The sequence below is a fragment of the Bos mutus genome, chromosome 20 (genome assembly GCF_027580195.1).
Source record: "Bos mutus isolate GX-2022 chromosome 20, NWIPB_WYAK_1.1, whole genome shotgun sequence".
NCBI classification, from domain to species: domain Eukaryota; kingdom Metazoa; phylum Chordata; class Mammalia; order Artiodactyla; family Bovidae; genus Bos; species Bos mutus.
The window spans coordinates 250071-268686 of record NC_091636.1 but is presented as its reverse complement, the minus strand read 5'-3'; the positions used below and the strand labels follow the sequence as shown (position 1 = coordinate 268686).

Genomic DNA, 18616 nt, shown 5'->3' with positions numbered 1-18616 from the left:
ATCTGAGGTTATTGGTATTTCTCCTGCAATCTTGATTCCAGCTTGTGCTTCTTCCAGCCCAGTGTTTCTCATGATGTACTCTGCATATAAGTTAAATAAGCAGGGTGACAATATTGCAGCCTTGACATACTCCTTTCCCTATTTGGAACCAGTCTATTGTTCCATGTCCAGTTCTAACTGTTGCTTCCTGACCTGCATATAAGTTTCTCAAGAGGCAGGTCAGGTGGTCTGGTAGTCCCATCTCTTGAAGAATTGTCCACAGTTTATTGTGATCCACACAGTGAAAGGCTTTGGCATAGTCAATAAAGCAGAAATAGATGTTTTTCTGGAACTCTCTTGCTTTTTCAATGATCCAGCAGATGTTGGCAATATGATCTCTGGTTCCTCTGCCTTTTCTAAAACCAGCTTGATCATCTGGAAGTTCACGGTTCATGTATTGCTAAAGCCTGGCTTAGAGAATTTTGAGCATTACTTTACTAGCGTGTGAGATGAGTGCAGTTGTGCAGTAGTTTGAGCATTCTTTGGCATTGCCTTTCTTTGGGATTAGAATGAAAACTGACCTTTTCCAGTCCTGTGGCCACTGCTTTTCTGTCCATGGGATTTCCCAGGCAAGAATACTGGAGTGGGTTGCCTTTTCCTCCTCCAGGGGATCTTCCCAACCCAGGGATCAAATCCACCTCTCCTGCCTTGGCAAGCAGATTCTTCACCGCCATCAAGACCCCTTTCCATTTTGTAGAAGCCTCCGGGACTCTAAGAACCAGTGTTTCTATGTGGGTTTTATCTATTGATATGTACCATATTGGAAACTACAACTGAGTAGTTGTAGTTTAAATTATATTTTAAAATATTTATTTTAATTTCATTTAAAAATGACAATATACCATCACATGTTTCTATAAAAAGCATACTTTTGTGAAAACAAACTAAAAGAAATTTCATTGTGAGGAATGACATTATGTTTTATAAATGTCATAGAAGAAACTGGATTATTATATCTGCTTCAGCATTCACTCTGTTGTGATATGTTCTGGGTGAACTATAAGAAGAAAATCTGACTTCACACAGATGTGTAGTTAGAAAAAGAATTTTGGTAGCTTTCTCAAATAATTGTGAACATTCTTCTCTGATAATATATCAAAACAGCATAGTAGTCATTTGTTTTTTCTTTTGAATTTCATTGAAGCATAGTTGATTACAGTGTTGTGTTAATTTCTGTTGCTGCTAAGTCGCTTCAGTCGTGTCCGACTCTGTGCGACCCCATAGACAGCAGTCCACCAGGCTCCCCCGTCCCTGGGATTCTCCAGGCAAGAACACTGGAGTGGGTTGCCATTTCCTTCTCCAATGCATGAAAGTGAAAAGTGAAAGTGAAGTCGCTCAGTTTTACTGTACATCAAAGTGATTCAGTTATATATACATATATATATATTCTTTTTCATATTCTTTTCCATTATGGTTATCACAAGATATTGAATATAGTTTCCTATGCTACATAGTAGGGCCTTGTTCTTATCCAGTCCATTTATACTAGTCTGCATCTGCTAATGCCAACCTCATATTCCTTCTCTTCCCCACGCCCCCCTGGGCACCCACGAATCTGTTCTCTGTGCCTGTGCGTCTGTTTCTGTGTCATAGACATGTTCTTCCGTGTACTATTTTAGATCCCATGTATAAGTGACATCACATGGCGTTTGTCTCTCTCTTGTGACTTCACTCAGTGTGGTAATCTCTAGGTTCATCCATGCTGCTGCAGGTGGCGTGGTTTCATTCCTTTGAATGACTGAGTAGTAATCCATTGGATATATGTGCCACATCTTCATTATCCATTCATCTGTCAGTGGACACTTAGGCTGTCTCCATGCCTTGGCTATTGTAAATAGTCCTGCTATGAACACAGAAGCATGTATCTTTTTGAATTATAGTTTTGTCTGGGTATATGCCCAGGAGTGGGATTGCTGGTAATTCTATTTTTAGTTTTCTGAGGAAACTCCATACTGTTGTTCATAGTGGCTGCACCCGGAGTAGGCAGTGGCACCCCACTCCAGTACTCTTGCCTGGAAAATCCCATGGACAGAGGAGCCTGGTGGGCTGCAGTCCATGGCGTCGCTAAGAGTCGGACACAACTGAGCAACTTCACTTTCACTTTTCACTTTCATGCATTGGAGAAGGAAATGAGAACCCACTCCAGTGTTCTTGCCTGGAGAATCCCAGGGACAGAGGAGCCTGGTTGGAGGCCGTCCATGGGGTTGCACAGAGTCGGACACGACTGAAGCGACTTGGCAGCAGCAGCAGCACTGGCTGTACCAATTCACATTCCCACAACAGTGTAGGAGGGCTCCCTTTTCTCCACACCCTCTGTGCTGCTGCTGCTGCTAAGTTACTTCAGTCGTGTCCGAACCTCAGCGACCGCTTGGACTGCAGCCTTCCAGGCTCCTCCGTCCATGGGATTTTCCAGGCAAGAGTACTGGAGTGGGGTGCCATCGCCTTCTCCACCACACCCTCTCTAGCATTCATTATTTACAGACTTTTTACTGATGGCCATTCTGACTCGTGTGAGGTGGTAACTCATTGTAGTTTTGATTTGCATTTCTCTAACAATTAGAGGTGATGGACATCTTTACATGCGTCTCTCGGCCATCTTTGTATCCTCTTTGGAGAAATGTCTATTTAGGTCTTCTGTCCATATTTCAATTGAGTTGTTTGCGTTTTTGCTATTGAAATATAGGAACTGTTTGTATATTTTGGAAATTAAGTCCTTGTCATTCACATCATTTGCAAATATCTTCTCCCCATTATTTTCTCCCAGTCCTTAGGTTGTCTTTTCGTTTTGTTTGTGGTTTCCTTTGCTGTGCAAAAGTTTATAAATTTGATTAGATCCCATTTGTTTATTTTTGTTCTTATTTCTATTGCCTTGGGAGACAGACCTGAGAAAACATTGGTACAATCTATATCAGGGAATGTTTTGCCTGTGGTCTCTTTTAGGAGTTTGGCGGTGTCTTGTCTTATATGTAAGCCTGTAAGCCATTCTGAGTTTATTTTTGTGTACGGGGTGAGGGTGTGTTCTAACTTCATTGGTTTACATGTACCCAGTACATGGTGGTCATTTCTTAAAGGCTGGTTGTAGTGTGAAACTTGAAACCATATCAATGGGCTCTTTATACTTTTACTTTAAAATCCACTGATCTGTCTTGCATTTTGAATGTGACTTTCCCCCTGATTCATGTTCTTATAACACACTGGTCATTTGGAAAATATTGCTTTGCTCAGTTTTGCAGATTTTTCTCAATGTTGACACATGGCATTATACAATAAAAAAAAAAATGTGATAGCCATTAATGGTCATCCCTGACCTCATCAGGAAAGTCTTGAATTAAGGGGACCCTCTTAAGTCCTGGGTGGCAGTTACAAGCTTTCTAAATTTTTAATTTTCATGTGGAAGCTCAGATTTTCTCATCTTCTACAAAGTCTTGTCAGTTGTTCTACCTGAAGTGCCAGGCTCACTCTCTTCATTGTCAAGAAACTGTCTACTAAATACCCAACTCTGAATCATCTGTTTGCTAGTAATTCGTTTAAGTTAAAATGGTGTTTTATGAAAGAATAAAAAAGCAGTTCTGCTTGTAACTCAGTTTCCCAGGTGCTTTTCCTCAAGACCACTAATGTCCTTCCTGTAGCCCAGAAAACTACTGTCCTTCCTGTAGCCCAGAAGGGCCTCAGGCACACCTCCCATGTGGCCACAGAGAGCACTAAGACGTTGTGTGCGCAAGTCGAGGTTTAATTCAATTAATAACTTTTTACTGCTTCCAAAAGGGCATTCTTAAGTGAAACTGGCCTTGTTTTTTGACCTTCAAATGGCGTGGAGGTGTAGAATCAGTTCAGTTCAGTCGCTCAGTCGTGTCCGACTCTTTGCGACCCCATGAATCGCAGCACGCCAGGCCTCCCTGTCCATCACCACCTCCGGAGGTGTAGATTAGTGACTACTAATATCATTGGGTGCTGCTGCCTTAGTTCATCCTGAGGTGCCAACACTTTTACTCACACAACATAAAAGGAAAACAATGTTTTAATCTTATCGCAGAAGTTGTTTTAGCCTCATAGACCCCTGAAGCAGGATCCACATAGGCGTCTAGGGACTGCACTTTAAGAACCACTCAGCTTGTTACATACTATCAGGCAAAGAATACAGACAGCCACCCATTAGAAGTCAGCATGGAGTTCCTGATTTAAAAGCACTCCTGAGAAGTCTTATTAAAAGTAGAGCAGGGAAATTTCCCGGCAGGCCAGTGGTTAGGACTTGGTGCTTTCACTGCCAGAGCCCAGGTTCAGTCCCTGATTTGAGAACTAAAATCCCACAAGCCACGCGGTGCTGCCGAAAACAAACAAGCATAGCAGAAACAAGCGTGGGGCATCTGAGCTGCCAAGGTCACTGACTCAAATACTCTCTGCAAAGGTGGAGACTCATTGGCTTCAGAAATTTTTGTTACTCCATCCATGAACTTTTTAGACTCAGACTTACCAGTCTGAGAAAACTTATACCTAAAATCGGCTTGCTTCCACTTACGGGAATGTTACTAACATCAGGCCTTCTTGGTTCTGGAAACAAACTTTGCAAGCCTACATCTTCCTAAGGGCTAGAGAGGAGGATGGGAATCTAGTGCTGGTAGAGGGAGTTCGTGCATGGTCCACTCCTGGTCAGTATCAAGGAAGTGTTGTTAATAATTTTGGTAGGAGGACCTGATTTTTTTCTTGGTGTCCTACCACTGACATCCCACAGAGAGAGGAAGGGAGGGATGATCTACCTCCCCATCTCAACTGTGGAAAGAAAGGATTTCTATAGGGAGATGGGATCTGAGGGATCATGGGAAGCAGGACAGCAGTACAGAAGCACACGCACGCACACACACGCACACGCACACACACACTGACAGGAGACTTAAAAGGGCTGGAGCTCAACCAGGAGGGCACAGGGCTAAGACACAGCTCTTAGGGAGTGAATGTAGCAGGAGGCGATGACAAGAATGCATTGATTGAAGGACCTAGCCCAGCACTGGTCAACTCCGAGGGGTTAGAGGATGGGGGTCTGGGGTACAGCAGGTAGCTCAGGTGAAACTTTCTCCTCATCTCCAACCTAATTAGGTAATGGATATGCATGCAAAACCAGGAGAAAAGGGACTTCCATGGCATGGCGGTCCAGTGGCTAAGAATCCACCTTCCAATGCAGGGGGCGCAGTTTCAATCCCCGGTCAGGGAACTAAGATCCCAAGTGCTGCATGGTATGGCCAAAACAAAAAAAAAAAAAAAAAAGGAGGAGGAGGAGCCAAGTGGTGAGCACAGATGAGTAGCGTGGACAGATGTGCTTTGGACCAGGGAGGAATCCAGGAAGTTTTGCCCACTGAAACCATTAGGAAAGCAAGGGAAAATGCCCTGACTGTGTAAAATCCACCAGGGCTGTCATTTATAGAGCTTTACTTGTGCCAGATCTTTTCAGATGTGATCTCGTTTAATCCTCCCCATAGTCCGACAAGGCAGCATGTAGGACTTATTTCCATTTTGCGGATGAGGTAACTGAGACACAGCAGGGCTGAATAATTTCTTGCTTTTTCTGTTTTTCTAATTTGGCTGTGCTGAATCTTAGTTGCAGGACGCAGGAACTTCATTGCCACATGAGGACTCTTAGTGGCAGCACGTGGGATCTAGTTCCCCAACCAGGGATGGAACCCAGGCCCCCTGCATTAGGAGCACAGCATCTTGGCCATTGGACCGCTAGGGAAGTCCCTGAATAATTTTGTGAAATGATGCTGCCAAGAAGCAGCAGAACACAAACACAGGTCCAGGTCTGTCTGATCCACAGACCCATCCTTGAGCCACTGTACTCCTGTGTAGCAGAAGCACAGGTCCCTGTGTGCCCAGCCCAGTGGCCCAGCTTATTGGGCATTTGCAGAAGATAGCCACAGTCTCCTGGGGACCTGCCACCTGCATTCAAGCAGGGAGAGGGCAGGCACAGCACTCCCGCTGTGAGGCAGTAGGGACCTGTCAGTGATTCCAGCTGGGTCCGTCCTGACAGCTGGACCTGCGCTAGCAACGCCAGCTGCTGCCCAAGAAGAGGCTGCTGCTTTCTGTGACCCCCTGTCCTGGGCAGGTTCCTCTGAGCACTTTCTAAAGCAGCTGCTCAACTCTGACTGTGTCCTTGCCTTTATTTGGCCCAGCAAGAGGGGCAGAAATTGCCTACAGCCAGCTGGAGGGAGCTGACCGCATCTTTGGAGAGCAGACTGGCTGTGGGCACAGCGGCACGCAGGAGTCCTGGCACAGACCCTGGCCCGGAGGAGACCTCAGCAGATGACTGCAGGAGAAGATGCTTCTCAGCCGGCAGGCAGGCACGGCCATCTGAGGGGGGGACTGAGGGAGGCCTGAGCAAGCCCCCTTTGCTCAGTCACGTGGTCGTGGAGTTTCTCATGCCAGATCCCACTGCGGAAGCTGGGAACACAGCAGCTTCCACGACGGATAAGACCCCTGATGTCAGAAACTTAGCAGCGGGCAGAGAAACAGTGCCGAAGCTCCCCAGTGAATCAGGCTTTCAGGTATGGGGGTAGCGTTTCCCAGGAAAGCAAAGGACAGGAAGCAGTGGGAAGAAAGTGTTCCATGAAGACCCCCAAGGAGGAAAGATCTTAAAAGCAAGAAACTGAGAAGACCAAGAGATGCCGCAGACAGAGTGGTTCAGGGGTTGGTGCGTCCTGGAAACTTGAGCAGGGCCGTGTGCATGCTTGTAGACTGTGTGGAGGGCTGCCTCTTTATCCCAGGAGAAACGCGAGAGCCAAGGAGCAATTTTTAAACAGGAAAGTGACATGATATGATTCTCATTTTAGAAATATTACTCTGGAAGCAGACTCTGGAGAATAGGCAGCCAGAGGATCATTATCTATCTTTCAGTAATCAAATGTATTGTCGGACGGGGAGACAGACGTGTGTATGTATGTGTGTATGAATGTATCTGCATGTGGAAACAGGTGAAATGCAAGCTCGGAGAGGTGAGGTATATACATATGTAATCAGATGGTAGAGAATCTGCTTGCAGTGCGGGAGACCTGGGTTCAATCCCTGGGTCAGGAGGATTTCCTGGAGGAGGAAATGGCTACCCACTCAGTATTCTAGCCTGAAGAATTCCATGGACAAAGGAACCTGGCAGGTTACAGTCTATGGGGTTGCAAAGAGTTGGACACAACTGAGCAGCTAACACTTCTATCTTCTTCTCTATATGTTCAAAATGTACTGAACAATTCAAAGGTATTGGAGCCAGGCACTGCTCCAAGGCTTTCCACAAAAACTCTCATCTAATCATCATAGTCATTTCAAGGTGAAATAGTTATCAACCCCATTTTACAGATGAGGCGACACAAACTCACAGAGGGTAAGTAAATTGTCCAAGGTCACACAGCTATTAGCTAGTGGAGCCAAGATATGAGCCTCAGCTTCCTGACTCCTGAGTTGCCTGTGCTCACTCAGAGGGCCCCTATGGACTCCTGGTCTAGAGTTGGGGTTCCTGGAAGGTGGCCGCCTTCCTCATCCTCCACCGTGATTCGGTAGGTCCGAGAGTTCTCCGAGGAGCCCTTATCAGCACCACAAAGCTCAGAGTAGAGATGGGGAACCATCCATTTGACAGAGCTCCGTGCGGATTTTCATGCGCGGCAGATGTGTGCTTTCGCTAGTGCTGGGGCTGAAACAGAGCATTTAAATGCAGATCAATGCAGAGGTTGACCCGCTGGAAATGCTCTGGTAGTTCTAAGGCTGGCAGGGCAAGAGTGCAGTCTTCTAAAGGGTCCCTCTGGGGCCCAGGCTGCAGGCTACAGGCAACTTTGGAGTTCAGAGTGTTCATGAAGGGCTTGCTACAAAGAGTGCTTTCCCACACAACCGCATCTGCATTTCTTAAGGGAAACCTTTTGATTCTGCATCTTCTGAGCCTCAGTGCCAGATCACCAGGGATATTCTGTACTTAAAACAGCTCCCTCACAGCTCCCACTCAGCTCCACAGTGCCAACTGCAGTGACGCCTTGGGAGTTCTGGGGTCTTCATCACATAGACGAGGTTTCCTGAGCATCTACTGTTGTCTGCCAGCATGCGGGACACTGCAGTGAGCGAAAGAGACAGCGTTCTGCCCCCATCTTCACAGTCAACCAAAGGACAATGCCAGTCAGCGTGGGGGTGCTGGGTGGTGTCAGGGAAGCAGTGCTTGAGCCGCGGTCTTAGCGGCAGTGTGAATTCACCAGACGGGGGGAGAAGAGGGACCAGCAGGTGCGAAGACCTGACTGCCCCACCAGACAGAGCAGGGGGTGTTCCAGGAGGGCTGAGGTCAGCAGAGGTCAAACCAGAGGTCAAAGAGTTTGCTGTAAGGTGAACCAGAGAGGCAGGCAGGGGCTACAGGGGTGAATTTCATGTGTTAATTTGGCCAGGCTGCGCTGCCTAGTTGTTTGAGCAAACATGAGCTAGATGGTGCTATGAAGACAGTTTGTAGATACAATCAACATCTACAATCAGTGTACTTTGTACGTAAAGGAGGTTATTTTTCTTTTTTTAAATTTTATTATTATTATTATTATTATTATTTTTACTTTACAATATTGTATTGGTTTTTCCATACATCAACATGCATCCACCACGGGTGTACACGTGTTCCCCATCCTGAACCCCCCTCCCACCTCCCTCCCCGTACCATCCCTCTGGGTCATCCCAGTGCACCAGGCCCAAGCTTCCTGTATCCTGCATCGAACCTGGACTGGCAATTTGTTTCTTATATGATATTATACATGTTTTAATGCCATTCTTATTTTTCTAATGTGGAGGTGGGCCTCACAAAATCAGCTGAAGGCCTTAAGAAAGGAAAACTGAGGTTTTCTGGAAAGGAGGGAATTCTGCCTCAAGATTATAGCATAAAAATCCTGCTTTAAGTCTGCTTGCCTGACCTTCCTTAAAATAACTTCTCTCATCCCCCTCTCCCTCCACGTATGTGTATGTGTGCATATAATATGGTCATATTCCCTATTGGTCACTTTCTCTGGAGAATCCTGACTGACACAGGACAGACCATAGAAGGCTTTGCAGGATTTGGGCTAAGTTGGGTAGCTCTTCTCCAACAAGCTATGGGAGACAGAGGACATTTTGCAGGGAGAGAGGCTGAAACAATCAACACAGTCCTGCCCAGAGCCAGGCTGGAACCCAGGGGCCAGGCGTGGTGGGCTCCAGGGCCCAGCATCATCTGTCATGTTGCCCATCCTGCAGGGTCCTGAACCTCTCTCTGACAGGTGAGGGTACTGTTGGCACCCCCAGATCCCAGTGGTCGTTCATGTGTTTATTCAGCTGTTTGGCAGATGCACGTGTTTATGGAGCGTGGCCTGCCCTACCCACCGAAATGGGCTGGGCTCAGGGCATTCCTTGACTATGGTCCTATCAACAGCCTTTCCTCTACATTCATTCATTCAACAAATATTGGAGGCTGTACCATGAGCTGAACACTACGCTATGGGATATAGCGGGAAACAAAATTGGCAAAACCCCGCTTCATGCAGCGTACGGACGCCACCAGGGCCGCTGACCGAGCTGACCAGTGTTATCAGGCCGAACATAGCCTGTTGGGCTGAGGTGGCCAAAACTGAAAATAAGAGGACAGAGTGGAGAGGTCAAGTACGTAGTGCAACTTCTCAGGCTCCAGAGTCCAGCAGATCCTGGTTTCTGCACCTCCTGCTCACCTCTCTGAGCCTTCGTGTTCTCACCAACAAAATGGACAAAAGTACCCAGCAAGACACACATTCACACCCCCAGCTTCAGAGGACAAATGAGATAATAGACCAGAGTCTCTATCCCAAAGCACTGTGGTGCACATCTCAGCAAATGCTGGTGAGGTTTGTTTCGGTTTTGTTAGTCTTGTCACTGTGTTACCTGTGACAAGATAACACAGGTTAAGTAATTTTCCGGGAGCCACACAGCAAACCCAAGCCATAGGCCCACCCTCCAATGTGCCAGCCCCAGGGCCTACTGTAAAGACCCCAGCAAGGAGGCTTGGAGTATTTGGGTATCTTAGTCTGGGTTTCATCTTAGATGCCTCGAGTTTGCTAAGTAATTATAGCAAAACAACTGAAGAGAGTGAGAGAATGAGCTGAAGAAGAGGGTGGGAGATCACTGCCAGGCGAGGCCAGACTCCCCCCAGCCTCGCCCTCCCTGAGGGCTCATTGGTCTCCCTCCCGCAGAGACGGCCTCTGGCCCAGCGCCTGCAGCAGCCTTGCTCACTTGCCCAGCTCCTGCCTCCCAGCTTCCCTCTGTGCCACACTATCCACAAAACACTTCCTGCAGGGGAGCGGGGGTGGCCCAGTGCAGCCTGTCTCCCCTCCTTCAGCGTGAGCAGACCCCGGGATCCCACCACCCCACAGCCGCCCTGCCCCGCAGAGAAAGCTGGAAGCCTCATCTCACCTGCCTGCCTCTCCGCTGCCATCACCTGATGAGGGGCAGGGTCAGTGTCCACAGACTGTAAATGCCTTGCAGGTGATGCTGGGGAAGAGGCATTCGGGAAGTTTCCCCAAATACCAGCCCCTGCACCTGTCTGCAATCATGGTGTCTCCTTGCACTTTGGATTTTAACTGTCTTCAGTCAGTCAGTTCAGTCGCTCAGTCATGTCCGACTCTTTGCAACCTCATGGACTGCAGCATGCCAGGCCTCCCTGTCCATCACCAGCTCCCAGAGTCCACCCAAACCCATGTCCATCGAGTCGGTGATGCCATCCGACCATCTCATCCTCTGTCGTCCCCTTCTCCTCCTGCCCTCAATCTTTGCCAGCATCAGGGTCCTTTCAGATGAGTCAGCTCTTTGCATCAGGTGGCCAAAGTATTGGAGTTTCAGCTTCAGCATCAGTCCTTCCAAAGACTATTCAGGACTGATTTCCTTTCAGATTGACTGGACTCTCAGGCGTCTCTCTGTAGCCACCTCGGGGCTCCTGTCTGGGGTGGAGGGTGGTTTTACGTTTTGTTTCTTGGCCGCGCTGGGTCTTCATTGCAGCACACAGTATCTTCACTGTGGCATGTGGGATCTAGATCCCCGACCAGGGATCGAACCTGAGCCCTCTGCTTGATCTGAGTCTGGAGTTTCTTTTTATATAAACTTTTTATTTTGCTTTAGGGTAGAGCCGATTAACAATGCTGTGATAGCTTCAGGTGAACAGCAAAGGGACTCAGTCACACATGTCCACGTATCCATTCTTCCCCAAAGGGAATGTGGAGTACTAACCACTGAACCATCGGGGAAGTCCCAGGCTTGGATTTTTTTTTTTTAATTGAGTGATAATTAACATACTGTATTAGTTTCAGGTGTATACCACAGTGATTCGGTATTTTTATACATTATGAAATGATCACCCCAGTAAGGCCACTTACCGTCCATCCTCATATACAATATTATTGACTATGTTCTTTATGCTGTGCATCTCCTTCCCGTGACTTTTTGTTTATAGTCAGAAATGCATGTCCCCTAAGCCCCTTCGCTTACTTCATCTAGCTTCCTCCCCTCTGGCAGCCACCAGTTCTCTGCATCTCTGAGTCTGTTTCTGTTTTCTTTGTTTGGGTTTTTAGATCCCACATTTAAGTGAAATCATAGTTTTTGGCCTTCTCTGTCTGACTTCTTTTAATCACATAATATCTATTGGGGCCATCCATGCTGCTCAGATGGCAGAATTTCACCCTTTTATGGTTGAGTACTAGCCCTTGCGGAGAAGGCGATGGCACCCCACTCCAGTACTCTTGCCTGGAAAATCCCATGGATGGAGGAGCTGGTGGGCTGCAGTCCATGGGGTCACGAAGAGTCGGACACGACTGAGTGACTTCACTTTCACTTTTCACTTTCACGCATTGGAGAAGGAAATGGCAACCCACTCCAGTGTTCTTGCCTGGAGAATCCCAGGGACGGCAGAGCCTGGTGGGCTGCCGTCTATGGGGTCTCACAGAGTCGGACACGACTGAAGCGACTTAGCAGCAGCAGCAGCAGTATCCCTTGTGTATGCATACCCCCTCTGCTTCATCCATAACCAGTCAGTGGACACCTAATTTGCTTCCGTGTCTTCGCTGTGGTAAAGAAGGTAGCTGTGCCCATCGATACCCGTATCTTTTCAAATCAGTGTTTCTCTTTTCTTTCAATAACTACTCAGAAGTGGAGTTGCTGAACGTATGGTAATTCTATTTTTAATTTGGCTCAATGGTAAAGTACCTGCCTGATAATGCAGGAGATTTAGGTTTGATCCCTGGGTGGGGAAGATCCATTTGAGAAGGAAACAGCAACTCACTCCAGTGTTCTTGAGTGGAAAAATCCCATGAACAGAGAAAGCTGGCATGCTACAGTCCATGGGATGGCAAAGAGCTGGATACAACTGAGCAACTGGGCACACACGAGTGACCCCTGTTCTCCACATCCTTTCTGACCCTTGTTGTTTCTTGACTTTTTTTTTTTTTTACAATTTTTAATTAATTAATTTTTGACTGCTCCGGGTCTTTGTTGCCGTGTATAGGTTTTCTCTGGTTGCGGCACACAGGAGCTGTTCTCTGGCTGCGGTGCACAGACTTACTGCCGTGGCTGCTCTTGTTGCAGAGCACAGGCGAAGAGCTCTCAGTCATTGCAGTGCTTCAGCTCAGCAGTTGTGGCACACGGGCTTCGTTGCCCTGTGGTATGTGGAATCTTCCAGCACCAGAGACTGAACCCATGTCCCCTGCACTGGCAGAAGGATTCTTAACCACTAGGCCACCGAGGAAGTCCCTGGCCTGTTTGGTAGCGGCTGTTCTGACAGGTGGATGAACTGACTGCCTTGTGATCTGCCCCACCGCAGACTGTCCTCCCCCACCTTCTTCCCTTCAGCTTCAGGGCCCTCCCCAGGCTTTACGCTCCCGTGGGCACCACATCCTTGGCTGCGTCTTTCTGCAATAAGCCGGCGGCATTCTCTACCGTAGCATCTTGTTCCTTTCCTTTAGAGCACACATTGCAGCTTGTAATATTCATTACTTTGTGTGTGTGTGTGTCTTTCTGTCTCTCCTTCAACCCCTTCACCTCTTCCATGACCCCATACACATGTTAAATTTTTAAATGCCAGAAAACAGGCACCACCTCAGCCTTATTCCCCAGTATATACAGTACCTGGTACATTTCAGTTTCCCAGTAAATATTTCTGCCTGAATAAATAACGACATCAGTGAATACGTTTGTCTTAGCTCCTCTGCCTGAGGGCAGAATCTAAATGTGTGTGTGCATGTGCACACGTGTGTGTGGGGGGGGGCGTGTGTGGGGGGCTGAATTTTAAGCAGATGGGCAAGCTTCCAGAGGCAGAAATGGGGTCTGGTTCATGTTTGTATCTCCCCAGCATCTAGTGGAGTTCTCAGCACAGAATAGATACACAGCAGAAACTGAGGATCAAAGGGACATTAACCCAACATGCCGTGGCGACCAGAGACCATGTGGGGCCCTCCCTAGTGTTCTGTGCTGTGAGGATCCCTTGGGGCCAGTCAGGGGGATAAAGTCACTTGGCCTTAAATTATGGTACTACCCATTTCAACTTGTCCTAAAAGCTAAGCCCCATTTGGTCATTGACAAACCGGCATGTGCATGCTGCTTGCTCAGTTGTCTCCAGCTATTTGTGACCCCGTGGACCATAGCCCACCAGGCTTTTCTGTCCATGGGGTTCTCCAGGCAAAAATACTGGAGTGGGTTGCCATGCCCTCCCTGCAGGGGATCTTCCTGACCCAGGGATTGATCCTGTGTCCCCTGCATCTCCAGCATTGCAGGTGGATTCTTTACCCACTGAGCTACCTGGGAAGCATTGACAAACTCACCTGTACCTGTTTTACCCTATTTTGTCCCATTCATTCATTTTGTGATGGGTCTACTGGAAGCCTGGCAGCGTGCTAGCACCTCATTACTCAAGATGTGGTCTGTAGACCAGGAGTTCCGCCATCTCCCAGGAGCCTATCAGAAACGCAGACTCTCCAACCTGATGGGAGACTTACCCAATCAGAATCTGCCTTTTAGGAAGATGCCAGGTGATTTACGTGTACACTGCAAGTTGAGAAGTCCTGGTCTAGAAAAAGATAGACACAATGTTTACCTTCATGGAGCCCAAGGCAGGCAGAGCATCAGTGAACAGCAACAGCTGGAGGTATTAATGAGAGAAGAAAAAAAACTGAGAGCTTTATATCAAGGGAAACTCACCCAGGAGATCGGTTCAGTCAGTTCAGTTCAGTCGCTCAGTTGTGTCAGACTCTCTGCAACCCCATGAATCACAGCACGCCAGGCCTCCCTGTCCATCACCAACTCCCAGACTCACGTCCATCGAGTCAGTGATGCCATCCAGCCATCTCATCCTCTGTCGTCCCCTTCTCCTCCTGCCCCCAATCCCTCCCAGCATCAGAGTCTTTTCCAATGAGTCAACTCCTTACATGAGGTGGCCAAAGTACTAGAGTTTCAGCTTTAGCATCAGTCCTTCCAAAGAACACCCAGGACTGATCTCCTGCAGAATGGACTGGTTGGATCTCCTTGCAGTCCAAGGGACTCTCAAGAGTCTTCTCCAATGCCACAGTTCAAAAGCATCAAATCTTCGGTGCTCTGCTTTCTTTATAGTCCAACTTTCACATCCATACATGACTACTGGAAAAACCATAGCCTTGACTAGACGAACCTTTGTCGGCAAAGTAATGTCTCTGCTTTTGAAAATGCTATCTAGATTGGTCATAACTTCCCTTCCAAGGAGTAAGCGTCTTTTAATTTCATGGCTACAGTCACCATCTGCAATGATTTTGGAGCCCCCAAAAATAAAGTCTGAGACTGTTTCCACTGTTTCCCCATCTATTTGCTATGAAGTGATGGGACCAGATGCCATGATCTTAGTTTTCTGAATGTTGAGCTTTAAGCCAACTTTTTCACCCTCCTCTTTCACTTTCATCAAGAGGCTCTTTAGTTCCTCTTCACTTTCTGCCATAAGGGTGGTGTCATCTGCATGTCTGAGGTTATTGATATTTCTCCCAGCAATCTTGATTCCAGCTTGTGCTTCTTCCAGCCCAGCGTTTCTCATGATGTACTCTGCATAGAAGTTAAATAAGCAGGGTGATCATATACAGCCTTGATGTACTCCTTTTCCTATTTGGAACCAGTCTGTTGTTCCATGTCCAGTTCTAACTGTTGCTTCCTGACCTGCATACAAATATCTCAAGAGGCAGGTCAGGTGGTCTGGTATTCCCATCTCTTGAAGAATTGTCCACAGTTGATTGTGATCCACACAGTCAAAGGCTTTGGCTAGTCAATAAAGCAGAAACAGATTTTTTTCTGGAACTCTCTTGCTTTTTCCATGATCCAGCAGATGTTGGCAATTTGATCTCTGGTTCCTCTGCCTTTTCTAAAACCAGCTTGATCATCTGGAAGTTCACAGTTCACGTATTGCTAAAGCCTGGCTTGGAGAATTTTGAGCATTACTTTAATGCTAGCATGTGAGATGAGTGCAATTGTGTGGTAGTTTGACATTCTTTGGCATTGCCTTTCTTTGGGATTAGAATGAAAACTGACCTTTTCCAGTCCTGTGGCATCTGCTGAGTTTTCCAAATTTGCTGGTATATTGAGTGCAGCACTTTAACAGCATCATCTTTTAGGATTTGAAATAGCTCAACTGGAATTCCATCACGTCCACTAGCTTTGTTCGTAGTGATGCTTTCTAAGGCCCAGTTGACTTCACATTCCAGGATGTCTGGCTCTAGGTCAGTGATCACACCATCGTGATTATCTGGGTCATGAAGATCTTTTTTGTACAGTTCTTCTGTGTATTCTTGCCACCTCTTCTTAATATCTTCTGCTTCTGTTGGGTCCATACCATTTCTGTCCTTTATCGAGCCCATCTTTGCATGAAATGTTCCCTTGGTATCTCTCATTTTCTTGAAGAGATCTCTAGTCTTTCCCATTCTGTTGTTTTCGTCTATTTCTTTGCATTGATCGCTGAAGAAGGCTTTCTTATCTCTTCTTGCTATTCTTTGGAACTCTGCATTCAGATGCTTATATCTTTCCTTTTCTCCTTTGCTTTTCACTTCTCTTCTTTTCACAGCTATTTGTAAGGCCTCCCCACAGCTATTTGTAAAGCCATTTTGCTTTTTTGCATTTCTTTTCCATGAGGATGATCTTGATCCCTGTCTCCTGTACAGTGTCACAAAACTCAGTCCATAGTTCATCAGGCACTCTATCTATCAGATCTAGGCCCTTAAATCAATTTCTCACTTCCACTGTATAATCATAAGGGATTTGATTTAGGTCATACCTGAATTGTCTAGTGATTTTCCCTACTTTCTTCAATTTAAATCTGAATTTGGCAATAAGGAGTTCATGATTTGAGCCACAGTCAGCTCCAGGTCTTGTTTTTGTTGACTGTATAGAGCTTCTCCATATTTGGCTGCAAAGAGATCAGAGCAGGCATTAAAAACCACCTGAAAAGTTTTGCTATTTTGTCCTTAAAGCAGCAGGAATCTCAAGGAAAAGGGTTTACAGCAAGGGTGGGAATGAATGAATTGGCCCACGTCCCCTCTCAAGGGTAGTGTGAGGGTACGTGGGCCCTTTGTGATTCATCCTCAAACAAGACTGCCTTCTCTGTCTTCAGCCACACTCTTGTGTCTGATGAGCAGGGTGGGACAGGACCCCAAAGTCCAGGCAGGTCTAGGCTCAGCCTCTGTCTGTCCAAGAGGAGTCTCCTGTTGATGCACCCTCATTCTGAACCCTGGCCCTTCCTGTGTGGTCATCCTGCTGCGGACCATGCCCAGGGTTTCAGGTACATGCCTGTTCCCTCAGTTTTGAGATGCACATCAGAGATGCTCAACATGGAATTAGGGTTCTGAAAGTGAATCCTGACTCAGCTCTCCACACCCTCCAGTAGCTAAGTAGAGGCCAGAGGGAACTGTGGTAAAGACTGGAGTCAGAGAGGCCTGGGTTCAAGTCCTGGCTCAGCCATTGCTCACGTTGTGACCTCTCTGAACTTCTGTCAGAATCTGTAAATCCCTGCCACGTAAGGGTATTGTGAGGGCCAGGTCCAATGTGCATGCTTTATTCAACAAATGATTTCTTGAACACCTACTGTGTGCCGCTCTGTATACTGTCTGGGGCCTCCAGTCCAGTCCAGTTCAGTTGCTCAGTCGTGTCCGACTCTTTGCAACCCCATGAACCGCAGCACACCAGGCCTCCCTGTCCATCGCCAACTCCCGGAGTCCACTCAAACTCATGTCCATTGAGTCGGTGATGCCATCCAACCATCTCATCCTCTGTCATCCCCTTCTTCCTGCTCTCAATCTTTCCCAGCATCAGGGTCTTTTCCAATGAGTCAACTCTTCGCATCAGGTGGCCAAAGTACTGGAGTTTCAGCTTCAGCATCATTCCTTCCAATGAATATTCAGGACTGATCTCCTTCAGAATGGACTGGTTGGATCTCCTTGCAGTCCAAGGGACTCTCAAGAGTCTTCTCCAACACCACAGTTCAAAAGCATCAATTCTTTGGTGCTCAGCTTTCTTCACAGTCCAAACTCTCACATCCACACATGACAACTGGAGAAACCATAGCTTTATCTAGACAGACCTTTGTTGACAAAGTAATGTCTCTGCTTTTTAATATGCTGTCTAGGTTGGTCATAACTTTTCCTCCAAGGAGTAAGCGTCTTTTAATTTCATGGCTGCAGTCACCATCTGCAGTGATTTTGGAGCCAAGGAAATAGTCTGTCACTCTTTCCACTGTTTCCCGATCTATTTGCCATGAAGTGATGGGACAAGATGCCATGATCTCAGTCTTCTGAATGTTGAGCTTTAAGCCAACTTTTTCACTCTCCTCTTTCACTTTCATCAAGAGGCTCTTTAGTTATTCTTCTCTTTCTGCCATAAGGGTGGTGTCATCTGCATATCTGAGATTACTGATATTGCTCCTGGAAATCTTGATTCCAGCTTGTGCTCCTTCCAGCCCAGCATTTCTCATGATGTACTCTGCATATAAGTTAAATAAGCAGGATGACAATATACAGCCTTGATGTACTCCTTTTCCTATTTGGAACCAGTCTGTTGTTCCATGTCCAGTTCTAACTGTTGCTTACTGACCTGCATACAGATTTCCCAAGAGGCAGGTCAGGTGGTCTGGTATTCCCATCTCTTTAAGAGTTTTCCAGAGTTTGTTGTGGTCCACACAATCAAATGCTTTGGCATAGTCAATAAAGCAGAAATAGATGTTTTTCTGGAACTCTGTTGCTTTTTCGATGATCCAGCGGATGTTGGCAATTTGATCTCTGGTTCCTCTGCCTTTTCTAAATCCAGCTTAAAGTTCACGGTTTACGTATTGCTGAAGCCTGGCTTGGAGAATTTTGAGCATTACTTTGCTAGCGTGTGAGATCCTTGCAATTGTGTGGTAGTTTGAACATTATTTGGCATTGCCTTTCTTTGGGATTGGAATGAAAACTGACCTTTTCCAGTCCTGTGGCATCTGCTGAATTTTCCAAATTTGCTGGTGTATTGAGTGCAGCACTTTCACAGCATCATCTTTCAGGATTTGAAGCAGCTCAACTGGAATTCCATCACGTCCACTAGCTTTGTTCATAGTGATGCT

The 18616-nt window shown here is 46.8% G+C and overlaps 1 protein-coding gene across 1 annotated transcript in view; it reads left to right on the top strand.

The window, feature by feature from the left end:
* Positions 1-18616, top strand: part of SLIT3 (slit guidance ligand 3) — a 717795-nt gene that overhangs the window by 631393 nt on the left and 67786 nt on the right. The window lies entirely within an intron of this gene.